Source organism: Lepus europaeus, chromosome 8 (genome assembly GCF_033115175.1).
Source record: "Lepus europaeus isolate LE1 chromosome 8, mLepTim1.pri, whole genome shotgun sequence".
Lineage (NCBI taxonomy): Eukaryota > Metazoa > Chordata > Mammalia > Lagomorpha > Leporidae > Lepus > Lepus europaeus.
The window spans coordinates 123,141,957-123,155,265 of NC_084834.1; positions in this window are offsets into that span (position 1 = coordinate 123,141,957).

The following is a 13,309-nucleotide window of genomic DNA, read 5'->3' on the forward strand; positions in this document are numbered from 1 at the left end:
CTACAGATTTCTAGCAACTTCCAGAAACTCAAGTGCCAGAAAAAGTCGAGCTTGTAACCCTCACGATACGCACATGTAACAGCAAGTGGCCCTGTGACAAGACACTGTCTGATCTAGCCCCTCAGCTTTCTAAACAAGCCAGAACAGGCCGCTTTTAGCAGAAATGTGTGATAAGCTTTGAGAATTCTAGCAGGCAAATCCTCGTGGTGTCAGTCTGGCTAATCCTGTGTCTGACCTTACGACATGCACAGAATTTTCTCCATGGGTTTAACCTTGAACGAATCTCACAGGAATCCAATTTTCATTCCTAGACTCCCGTCCAGTAGGGAGGCCCAGGCACCTGTGTACTGCGGATAATCTCAGGCATTTTTCTCTCGGGCTGGTGCTCTGTTTACAAAAGCGAGGTCCTGCTGTTTTGTCCTGGCGTCTCAGAGCAGCAGAGCAGCAGGGCCTCCTCCTGCGGGGTGTGCTGTCCCCATCCCCTCCTGTTCCTGCTGTCACGGTGAAGGGTGGAGCAGCTGCCAAGGCCTGGTCCATGGAGTGTGCACTCGACACTGCTCGGAGAGACTCAGGGAGGGGGCTCTTCACCTGCCAGGAACAGGAAGCGAGAGGGCCTGTGGGGGCCATTGCCAACCTCGCCAGTGCCTGTGTGGTGAGGGCAGGAGCAGTCGGGCCGCCCGCAAGGCAGGAAGGGCCCCTAGAGGGTTTCCATTCCCCGCTAGAGAATTCCAACCTCGGTATGGGCAGGGTCCAGGGCAATGGGACGGATGGAGGCTTGTATGCCTTCCGTCTGAACGTTTAACCATTACAAATCAACTTCAGTAGGAACTGCTGACCAAAGTGACACATACTCTGACCTTAACAAGTATGCTTCCACAAAGGCTTGGGGGGCAGGGGTGAAATTCCTGGACTCTGGAATTCCTCAGGCATTCAACCTGAACAGGACAGCACAAAAGGTCAGTTTCTTTCTTTTTTTTAAAGTGTATTTTATTTATTGGAAAGGCAGAGTTACACAGAGAGAGGGAGACACACACACACACACACACATGCACAGATCTTCTGTCTGCTGGTTCAAGCCCCAACTGGTGGCAATGGTCAGAGCTGGGCCAATCCAAAACCAGGAGCCAGGAACTTCATCTGTATCTCCACACAGGTGCTCTACCCAAGAGAATTAGGAGAGAGATGGATCAGAATTGGAGCAGCCGGGATTCACACTGATGCCCATATGGGATGCTGGTGCCACAGGTGGCAGCTTTACCTGCTACACCACGGCACCAGCCCACAAGGTCAGTTTCAAGCCATAGGCTGCTCCCCCAGTACCCAGACCCAGCCTCGTGCACACAGCCTAACCCCTCTGTCCAACCTTCAGCCCCCACATCACAAGCAGCTGCTCCTCCGTCACTCCTCAGGTCCAGGGAGCCAATCTATTGCAGTTCAGTTGATTCTGGGAAACACAGACTCCTCTGCTCACATACTCCTCCCTGAGTGCGCGGGATGCAGACAAATGTCACCCAGAGCAGGGCACTTTGACACACGAGGCCTTCCTGCCCAGTTCAAGGCCAGTTTGTAGAAACTGTCATGTCTTTTACTTATTTATTTTAAAAATTATTAACTTTGAAAATTTTGTTTACTTGTTTCTATTTATTTGAGAGAGACAGAGAGATCTCCCATCTATTGGTGAGCTTTGACCTGGACTGGGTCAGGTCAAGGCTAGGATCTAGGAATTCAACCTAGGTCTTCCATGTGGGCAGCTGGGATCCAATTACTTGAGCCATCATTTGGTGTCTCCCAGGGAGCACTGTAGCAGGAAGCTGGAATCAAGAGAGGAGCACGAACTTGAACCCAGACACTCTGATGTGGAAGACAGGGGTTTTTAACCTCTACAGCAAACACCTATCCCCGAAACCTCACAAAATTTAAGATAGAATTACATATCCAGACATGCAGATTGAGGCTGGCCAGTGGGGCTGGGAGTGTGTGGGCCTCCGTAGACATAGGTAGAATGTCCTTCACAAGCAGGCTGTCAGCTGTGGCTGGAAAGCCTATCTCCAGGCCAACTGGCGTCCCCCCCCCCCTCCCCCCCAACAGCTTCTTGTGCTGCATGTGTGACCGTGCAGCCTTACATTACACCTCCAGGTGGGGGCAGGATTTCACCCAGAGCTGGCAGGGGAAGGGGCTGAGCCTCTGGGGGGAGTCAGACTGGTTCCAGCAGATCCTGGCTATCTTGTGTGGCCTTGCAGTTTTAAATCACATGTCCAGGGTGGCTGCAGGCTTTCACCCAGAGCTATCCAGGGCTGAGCCCCTAAGGAGATGGACAGTCTCCAGGAACACCCCCCCTCCACTATCTTCATGAGCCCCAAGCCAATCAACATACATACATGAAACCCCTGTCCAATGGGCACCCCCACAGCATGACCCAATGAGCAAACAGTATTGCCTTAAAAACCCGGGCCACTTCTTCAAAGCCTCTGTCCCGCTCGGGCACTCCGCCTGGTCTCCTCTCGGACCAGACGCTTTCTCTAACCCTTGCCAATCAAATAAAAGTTTCTGCCTCTTTGCAAATTGTTTCCCAGCTTTTTGTTTCTATACGGAGTTGAGCAAAAGAACCCATGAGACCCGCTCCGGCCACTGCCCTCCCTTCCGTGAGCGGTAATACTGATCTTAGTGTTTTCTTTGTTTTTATTGTATGTTTTTAATTTGAGAGGCAGAGAGAAAGGGACATAGGAAGATGGACATAGAGCTCCCAACCACTGCCTCATTCCTCCAATACAAACAATGGTTCCAGCCGGGCTGGAGCTGAAGCCAGGAGCTAGGAACAGTCTAGGTCCCCCGCATGGGAGGCAGGAGCCCAGTGACCTGAGCCATCCCTGCTGCCCCCCAGGGTCTGCGGTAGCAGGAAGCTGGAGTCGGGAGCCAGAGCCAGGAAGAAACCCAGGAACTCTGGTGTGGAAAGCAGACATCGTCTCAAAAATGCTAAGCAACTTATCTGAGAGGCGAAGAGAGAGACAGACACACAGACAGACGAGAAAGTACTCCCACCCACTGATTCACTCCCCAAATGGCTGCAGTGGCCAGGACTGTGCTGGACTGCAGCTGGGAGCTGGGAACTCAATTAGGCCTCCCACAAAGGTGGCAGGAACCCGATGAACTGAATCAGCATCGCTGCCCTACAGGTCGACACTAGCAGGAGACTGGAGTCAGGAGCCAGAGCTGGAATCGAACCCAGACACTCCAGTATGGGACAGGGAGGCTTTAACTGCTGCGGCCACAGGCGTCTTAGCCACTAGGCTAAATGTGGGCCTTGTGTCTCACGCATTTTGCTTCTTAAAAATTATTCTTAAAATTTTCGTTTTATTTGAAATGCAGGCACACACATACCACTCTTCCATTTACTGCTTCACTCCACAAATGCTCACAACTGTTGGGGCTGGCTGGGCTGAAGCCGGGAACCAGGAACTCCATCCAGGTCTCCCGTGTCTGTGGCAGGGACCCAACTACTTGAGTGGTTACCTGCTGCCTCCCAGGGCGCGTATTAACAGGAAGCTGTAGTCAGAAGCACAGCAGAGACTTGAACCCTGCTATGGGAGGCAGGCATCCCAAGTGACAGCTAAATGGCTGTGTCAAATGCCTGTGTTTTTTTTTTTTTTTTTCAACTTTTTTTTTTTTTTTTGACAGGCAGAGTGGACAGTGAGAGAGAGACAGAGAGAAAGGTCTTCCTTTTTGCCATTGGTTCACCCTCCAATGGCTGCCGCGGCCGGCGCACTGCGCTGATCCAAAGGCAGGAGCCAGGTGCTTATCCTGGTCTCCCATGGGGTGCAGGACCCAAGCACTTGGGCCATCCTCCACTGCCCTCCCGGGCCACAGCAGAGAGCTGGCCTGGAAGAGGAGCAATCGGGACAGAATCGGTGCTCCGACCGGGACTAGAACCCGGTGTGCCGGCGCCGCAAGGTGGAGGATTAGCCTAGTGAGCCGCGGCGCCGGCCTAAATGCCTCTGTTCTATGGATTATAAAGTGAAGCCTTCCTCTTAAAGAGACGACAGGCTTGGCAAAGCACTGGCTGGAGCTCATGCATTCATTCCACGGCTGTTTCTGGGACCGAGTGTGATATGTGGCTAACACAGTGGCACACAGATGCAGTCCCTTCCCTCCTGTGGCTCCCCGCAGACCTCAGGCACCCCGAGACTTCACGCTACATATGTCGAGCACCGTGAAAGGGAAAGACAAGGTGTCAAGAGAATATTCCAGTAGTCCAGTGGGAACAAAAGGGTTAGTTGCAGCAAACTGGCTCAAATCACTGATGCCTTGGCAGGTGCTATTTCCTTTAAAGGTTTCTAATTGCTCTGTTTTGGGGCAAATCTACAACCAGTGCTCCCAGAACACTGGGCAGGGCTGGCCAGGGCTGTGGAGTGCAAGGTCATTTCCAGCATCAGCAGGGGCTCATGGGAATTACTGTCCTCCCGTGGCTGCCAGGGTTTAATGTGCGCTCTGAGGTTCTGTGCCATCGCACACGAAATATCCCCGAATGCAAACATTCTTCTTCCTTTCACTTTCAATAAAAATTCCATTCATCAGGCTTGGTCTATCTGGGGAGTGAATTAGCAGATGGGAGCTCTCCCTCTGTCTCTCTGCCTCTCGAAAGTTAAATAGAGAGTGCCAGCACTGTGGCATCGTGGGTAAAGCCTCTGCCTCGTTGCCAGCATCCTATATGGGTGTCAGTTCATGTCTCGGGTTCTTCACTTTCAATCCAGCTCCCGGCTGTTCGTCTGGGAAAAGCAGGGGAGGATGGCCCAAATCCCTGAGTCCCTGACTCCAACGTGGGAGACCTGAACGAAGCTTCTGGCTTCAGACTGGTCCAGTTCAGGCCATTGTGGCCATTTTGGGAGTAAACCAGCGGACAGAAGACCTATGTCTGTTCCCATCTCCACGTAATTCCCACCTTCAAATACATAATCTTTTAAAAAATTAAATAGAAACTTCCACTAATCATTAAAAACCAAAGGGCAACTGAAATGAAGACTTGTCCTCAGCCTGGAACCTGGCTTAAGCTCAATCACAACAAGGTGAGGGTCTTTCTCACTAGCACACAGCTCCGCATACTTCAGTGTTGGCTGAAATGTGCGTCTGTTACTTAGAAACTAATTTGCTCCAAAGGAGAAAGGCAACAGAAAATAAGTAGCAGAATATTTGAAAGTGTATTTACTAGGTACAACCCAAATCTACCATTTATGGAAGACGTTAACTACCTCCGTGTAGAAATTGTGGTTGCTGGTGCTTACCACATTCCTTCCTTCCTTCCTTCCTTCCTTCCTTCCTTCCTTCCTTCCTTCCTTCCTTCCTTCCTTCCTCCCTCCCTCCCTCCTTCCCTCCCTCCCTCCCTCCCTCCTCTCTCTCTCTCTCTCTCTCTCTCTCTCTCTCTTTCTTTCTTTCTTTTCTCTCTTTCTCTCTCTTTCTTTTTCCCAATTTCTTAAGACTTTTATTAACAGGTGTTTGAAGTTTGCTGACTTTTGAAAAAAAGTCAAGTTATAAACTCTTATTACAATTTAAAAATAAAATTATTAAAAATTTCCATTTGACAAGAAATGGAACAATTTAAAAACCTTTAAAGGTGTACTGAGGAAAATGAGGCTTTTTTAAAAAAACACATTTGTGATTGCCAAAAAGAGACATCTCTAGGTAAAAGTAGTAACAGCCCCATGCTGCACGGATAGTGCGGACAGTTCTCGTAGTCTGCCCAGTCCTCTGAACATTTCTCCTGCTGGGATCTTACACTCATTTCTTCTTGGATGGCAGCGGACGGTGACGGCGGAGATGCGCTCCCGCGTTCGCTCAGTCCGGCCTGTGCCCCGGTGGACCGGCGGCTCCTGTCTGTCTGCCGGCTGGTGGATGCGGGTTATCCGGGAGGCTGCGCGGTGTGGCTTGCTATGACCTGCTGGTCCCTGCTGGCAGGCACCGCGCCCTGCACGCCTGCCCGTGGTGCGGGGCTTGGGTCGGGCAGCTCCTGGCTGCAGCAACTGTGGCTCCTCCCCGGGTGTGCAGGCTGGGGGTGGTCGGGCTGTTCAGGGCTCTCTGGGGTCCGCAATCCGCTCCCGCCACCCATCAAACTCTGTTTTCAGTTTCAATTGCTCTGCCGAACTAGAGTTCTCATAGGCAGGGGAAGAGGAGGACATATCAGCGCGCGATTCTGATATCCGCCTGCGGCCCCTGGCCTGCGGTGTTCACACCCAGAAACGAGGACAGCGCCAGCGGATTCGGTTTTGCAGACCCGCGGCTGAGATGGACCAGGAGATGACGTCTGTTGATTAATCTGCATCCACGAGGTTTGTTTCTTCATGGACCTGCGAACAGTGGAATGGCTGGAACTGTCAGGCGGGATGAAAGTGACTTGCTGCGGGGCCTCCGTGACCAGCATCTACACTGGCTCAGACTCCCGTGTGCGCTGACTGAAGCGTGGGTCCCGCTTGATGACTTGCAGTGGGGGTCTTAGGAGTCTCCTAGTTACTGTGCTCTGTCTGTCTTGCCAAGGTCAGTGACTGAAACGACAAGGTCCTACAAGCAGGCCCTTGGATGGCTTCTAGGAATACGCAATCATTAATCTGGTCAGTTTCCTTGGTTACACGGGACTTCGCTCATCACAGGTTAGCCTAATCCATATTTATATAATGGAGTCTGTGGGTGAGAAACTCCCAGCGTTAATGCTTAGTACTGTAAAGCCATAGGCTGGGTGCTGAGGTCAGGTCCAGATTGCCAGCGTCAGCTGTGTGGCCCTGGGCAAGTTACCTACTCCCTCTGTGTTAAATGAGAGGGTGATGGCGCCCATCTGGGATGTCTGAAGACGGACTGCAATGGTGCGTGAAGGGCTTCCAACTGTCTGGCACACAGCCCGGCTTTGTAAGGACGTCTATCCTGACTGCGCCTTTGCTCTGCCCGCCCAGTTCCAGCCGGCTCATCCCGGAAGCCTTGGGCAGAAAGCTTATTCTCAATCAGAATAAATCCACCCCTACTTCCTAAACAAAATAATCGGTTCAGTGAGGGTGGGTGGAACATTATTTAGAAAACCAGCATGTTTGTGTTCATATTTAATGAAGACATAATTTGACAATTAACTTTTTTGGAGCATGTGTATCGGTAGGAAATAGTGTAAATAATTCTAACTTTTAAATCTACTGGCAGGAACGTTGATATTTTCTTCATTTTTTAAGAAAGCTTTTATTTAATGAATACAGATTTCATAGGTACAGCTTTTGGATTATAGCAGTTCCCCCCCCCCCATACCCGCCTTCCCATTCCCACTCCCCTCCCACCTCCTACTCCCCCTCCCATCCCATTCTTCATTAAGATCCATTTTTAATTATCTTTATATATAGAAGACCAACTCTATACTAAGTAGAGATTTCAACAGTTTGCACCACACAGACGCACAGAGTGTAAATTACTGTTTGAAGACAAGTTTTACCATTAATTCTCATAGTACAACTCATTAAGGACAGAGGTCCTACATGGGGAGCAAGTGCACAGTGAGTCCTGTTGATTTAACAATTGACACTCTTATTTATGACATCAGTGATCACCCGAGGCTCTTGTCATGAGCTGCCAAGGCTACGGAAGCCTTTTGAATCCACAAACCCCATCAGTATTTAGACAGGGCCAAAAGCAAAGTTGGAATGCATCATTTTTGCACACACATGAATTGTTACGTATTTGTTAGCACCTTTGTGTATGTCCCACTAGGTCACGACTCCTTCCATATAAGAGAGTCTGATCCAACTGTTGTCAGTTTGACTTCTCAATAAACAGAGCAGTGGGTGACGGAAGCAACAGAGGAGAGAGCCAGAGAGAGTTTAACAGAGGTCCTGAACTGATCCAGGGGGCAGGGGGCTTTCTGAGGACGGCCTGTCTAAGCCAAGCCATGGAGGCTGAGTAAGGGTGGCTTAGGAGGTGCCTCCGGAGAGCATGGTGGGAGGGGCGTGGTGCCCAGGGACAGCACGCTGCGGGCCCTCGGGAGACGCAGGGCACACCTGAAACCTGCTCTTCCCAGACAGCCGCACCTATGTCAGGGGGAGGAGACACCTTGTGGCTGGGGACAGAGTGACGGGTAGCAAAGCCAGCTTCCTGCACCGGGCCCTCTGTGCTCTCTGTGCGACACAAAGCACCTCTGCCATTGAACGTGATCAGGGCCCTGGGCTGGGAATTGTGTTCAGGTGGGAAATGGAGGCTTGGACACTTGCCCCATTGGCCGAGAGCTCCGCTTCCAGTAAGACTGGGCTTGTGCAGTCTTTAAGTGCTTGGAAGAAACAGGAAAACCCCAATGAGCTGACTTTTGTTAGACTGTTTTTGGTGAATCTTTTTGCTTCTTTTAAAAGTAAATGTGGAAACCAAAACTCTGTTTAAAATAAATCAATAATATCAGGGACAGTAGGAATTTAAATTACTATGGTGTGTTACAGAATCAGTTTTGATCTGGTTTTGTTTGTGCTCAATTAAACTCCTTTTATTTAACACATCATGACCAAATGATTTGTACCCTGGAGCAATGAGGTTAGTTTTGTGGGCGGTGTAGGAGACATTTCCACAGATTTCCAAGTAATGTTTAAAACAAGAGAAGCGACGTCCTTGTCCTCAGAGTACCTGGTTATCGACTTGAGTGTCTGGGAATGAGAGTGCAGGGAGGGAAAATCAGGAGACATGCAGGGACAGAGGGAGAGAGAAACGGAAAAGCAGGGAGAAACTTCCTCTATGGTTTGAATACGATTTGGCTCCCTACTCACGCAGACATTTAACACTCAAAGTGATAGGGCGATGGTTCTAAGAGAGTGGAAACGTAATACAACTGTTGTAGGCAGGCATACAGGATAAAATAGAGCAGGTTTGTGAGCTGGACGGCCACACCTTCACCACGCCCCCATGTGATCTCATGCCCATGCCTGACCACACCTGTGTGCCCACCTGCCAATCAGGCTAATTAACCACTCCCCTTTGGAAGTGGATTAAACATGGTGGGCCTGGCCCTGTTAGCCCTTTTTTGCCATTGTAGTCCCTTGCTGCCCTGTGCCTTTGGGGCATGGGGCCTTCGGGCCACCTGCCCGTGCTTTCTGGCCTGTGTGCTCCTCCACGTAGCTGGCTCCTGCCGCTCGATCTGAATCCAGATTCCCCTTTCTCTCTTAGGTAGGGCCCTCACTCTCCTATGCATTTCTCTCACTGAATAAAAAGGTTAAAACTTATCATGCTGCCTCATTTATTTGTGCCGGTATTCAGAATTCTTTTCTGAATTTGTGGCAAGAACCCACAGAGACTTATTAATATTCTGAATTTATTAATAAACATCCGGTAACATAATTGGCACCCCAGATGGGACTTTTAATAACAGATGGCATTTAAGGGATATGTTACTGATATTACAACTATGGTGCTTAGGAGGCGGGCCTTGTGGGAAGACTAGGTCACTGGGACTGTGCCCTGGGAATTAGCCCTCATACAGTAGCTGCTGGACGAGCCTGAGTGGGGTCCAGCCTCTCTCTACTTCCTGGCTTACCACAGGATCCTCTCCCCACATGCGCTCCCACGCTCACAGCAGCCAAGAGGCACGGCTGCCCAATCTTGAACTTCCAATGCTGTCAGCTCAATAAACCTTTCTCTTTATGACAGCAGTTACAATTGTTGTAGAAGCAAAATGATGACTAATACACTCCCATACTTGTTTTAGAGTTTGTATTTTAAAAAAATTGTAATACGTCTTCATTTTGAACTTGAAAGTGTGATCTGTCTCTGGAAGCTGGTGGAACGGGGTGCTAGCAGTACCCTCATTCGGTACGAATGGCTGGCGGTGGTAGGCAGCTGGTATGGCCTAGAATGACTCTTAAGAAGCGTGTAGTCTGAAGTCAGACTACCCGCTGGAGTCCTTACCCCACCACTCGCCTGCACAATGACAATGGACAGGCATTTTACTTTGCTAAAATTTCTCAGCTGTTAAATGAAATTAGTAGTAGTTCTTCCTTCACAGGATTGCAGCAAAGTTTACATGAAATTAAAGCATACACTTAGAAGCCTACCCAATAGCACTTCTTCCTTTCTTCCTTGCCAGTGGACCCCAGTTTTGTTGGGAGATCTGCATTACCCAGACTCGTGGGGGCTGGAGTCCATCTGCAGGCCCAGGGAGTTGAACTGAAGCATTTTCCCTACCATTGTCTAGAGAATGGTTTCTTACCCTGTTGCCAGATATCCTCTCTCTGTGTGATTTTGGGGATGGCGGCAGTCATTCTGTAGCCATGAAGGGAATTAGTCAAATCCAAGTCAACCTGCTGTGTCCCGGGCACGGGAGCTGCTTCCCCTGGTCCATGGACCTGCTGTTGCACAGTACAGAAATAGAGACAGAAGTCTGGAACAGAGTGCAAGGGTAAAAGCGAGTTTCTTTGTGAGAGTGGCAACATCTCCCCTAGGGGCTGCATGTGTGGAAGGGGCCCCTGGGCTGGGACTCTCATGTCCCCGTGGGACTTCTCTCTGCCCTTCTCTGTGATGTACTGGCCCCTCACCTAGGGCATGGCGTAGGGGTCATATCTGGATCGGCTCCTCAGCCTCTGTCCACAAGCACAGGAGGGCCCAGTGACTGGATCCCCCCCCTCTATTCCTGAGTGGGGAAGGGGCCAGTGACTGGATCCCCACCTCTATTCCTGAGTGGGGAAGGGGCCAGTGACTGGATCCCCCCCCTCTATCCCTGAGTGGGGAAGGGGCCAGTGACTGGATCCCCCACCTCTATTCCTGAGTGGGGAAGGGGCCAGTAACTGGATCCCTCACCTCTATTCCTGAGTGGGGAAGTGGCCAGTGACTGGATCCCCCACCTCTATTCCTGAGTGGGGAAGGGGTCAGTAGTTGGATCCTTCACCTCTATTCCTGAGTGGGGAAGGGGCCAGTGACTGGATCCCCCCCCTCTATTCCTGAGTGGGGAAGGGGCCAGTGACTGGATCCCCCACCTCTATTCCTGAGTGGGGAAGGGGCCAGTGACTGGATCCCCCACCTCTATTCCTGAGTGGGGAAGGGGCCAGTAGTTGGATCTTTCACCTCTATTCCTGAGTGGGGAAGGGGCCAGTGACTGGATCCCCCACCTCTATTCCTGAGTGGGGAAGGGGCCAGTGACTGGATCCCCCCCCTCTATTCCTGAGTGGGGAAGGGGCCAGTGACTGGATCCCCCACCTCTATCCCTGAGTGGGGAAGGGGTCAGTAGTTGGATCCCCCACCTCTATTCCTGAGTGGGGAAGGGGCCAGTGACTGGATCCCCCACCTCTATTCCTGAGTGGGGAAGGGGCCAGTGACTGGATCCCCCCCCCTCTATTCCTGAGTGGGGAAGGGGCCAGTGACTGGATCCCCCACCTCTATTCCTGAGTGGGGAAGGGGTCAGTAGTTGGATCCTTCACCTCTATCCCTGAGTGGGGAAGGGTCCAGTGACTGGATCCCCCACCTCTATCCCTGAGTGGGGAAGGGGTCAGTAGTTGGATCCCCCACCTCTATCCCTGAGTGGGGAAGGGGCCAGTGACTGGATCCCCCACCTCTATTCCTGAGTGGGGAAGGGGCCAGTGACTGGATCCCCCACCTCTATTCCTGAGTGGGGAAGGGGTCAGTAGTTGGATCCCCCACCTCTATTCCTGAGTGGGGAAGGGGCCAGTGACTGGATCCCTCACCTCTATTCCTGAGTGGGGAAGGGGCCAGTGACTGGATCCCCCACCTCTATTCCTGAGTGGGGAAGGGGCCAGTGACTGGATCCCCCACCTCTATTCCTGAGTGGGGAAGGGGCCAGTGACTGGATCCCCCACCTCTATTCCTGAGTGGGGAAGGGGCCAGTGACTGGATCCCCCACCTCTATCCCTGAGTGGGGAAGGGGTCAGTGACTGGATCCCCCACCTCTATCCCTGAGTGGGGAAGGGGTCAGTGACTGGATCCCCACCTCTATTCCTGAGTGGGGAAGGGGCCAGTGACTGGATCCCCACCTCTATTCCTGAGTGGGGAAGGGCCCAGTGACTGGATCCCCCACCTCTATTCCTGAGTGGGGAAGGGGCCAGTGACTGGATCCCCACCTCTATTCCTGAGTGGGGAAGGGCCCAGTGACTGGATCCCCCACCTCTATTCCTGAGTGGGGAAGGGCCCAGTGACTGGATCCCCCCCCTCTATTCCTGAGTGGGGAAGGGGCCAGTGACTGGATCCCCCACCTCTATTCCTGAGTGGGGAAGGGGCCAGTGACTGATTCCCCCACCTCTATCCCTGAGTGGGGAAGGGGCCAGTGACTGGATCCCCCACCTCTATCCCTGAGTGGGGAAGGGGCCAGTGACTGATTCCCCCACCTCTATTCCTGAGTGGGGAAGGGGCCAGTGACTGGATCCCCCCCCTCTATTCCTGAGTGGGGAAGGGGCCAGTGACTGGATCCCTCACCTCTATTCCTGAGTGGGGAAGGGGCCAGTGACTGGATCCCCCCCCTCTATTCCTGAGTGGGGAAGGGGCCAGTGACTGGATCCCCCCCCTCTATTCCTGAGTGGGGAAGGGGCCAGTGACTGGATCCCCCCCCTCTATTCCTGAGTGGGGAAGGGGCCAGTGACTGGATCCCCCCCCTCTATTCCTGAGTGGGGAAGGGGCCAGTGACTGGATCCCCCACCTCTATTCCTGAGTGGGGAAGGGGCCAGTAGTTGGATCCCCCCCCATTCCTGAGTGGGGAAGGGGCCAGTAGTTGGATTTCCCACCCCCCAACAAGTGAGAAGGGTCATAGCTGGTTAATATTTTCCCACACCCCATACCCTTATCTTAGGGTCGCATCACCCTTCTTGGTTCCTTTGGTCTATTCCAAATTGTGTTTTCTTACATTTTGTGTTTGCCTGGAGGGGTGGAATTCTCCCGGCATTTGCCCAAAGTCCAGTCTTTTCCTCTAACCCTCCCTCAGGGACCCGCTTGCCCTGCAAACTCACTGAGAATGGCCGAGCAGAAAGGAGAGAGGATCCTGGGGCCTGATGACATTCCCTGCCCGCTGAGTTGCCCACATCTGAAGCCATCTTACCTCTGGACATCTTATGTCCTGAAAAAAATAAATGTTCTTGTTTAAGTCACTTTCAATAGAATTTTCCATAATATTTTAGCCCAAAACATCTCAAGGGCCACACCCCCACCACCCCCGCCACCAGAGTGTAGTGTACAAGGAAACTTAAAAATGTTCATGGAAAAATGAAATTGAAAGATAAGTTTATTTATTTATTTAAAAAAATTTTTTTTGACAGGCAGAGTAGACAGTGAGAGAGAAACAGAGAGAAAGGTCTTCCTTTACCATTGGTTCACCCTC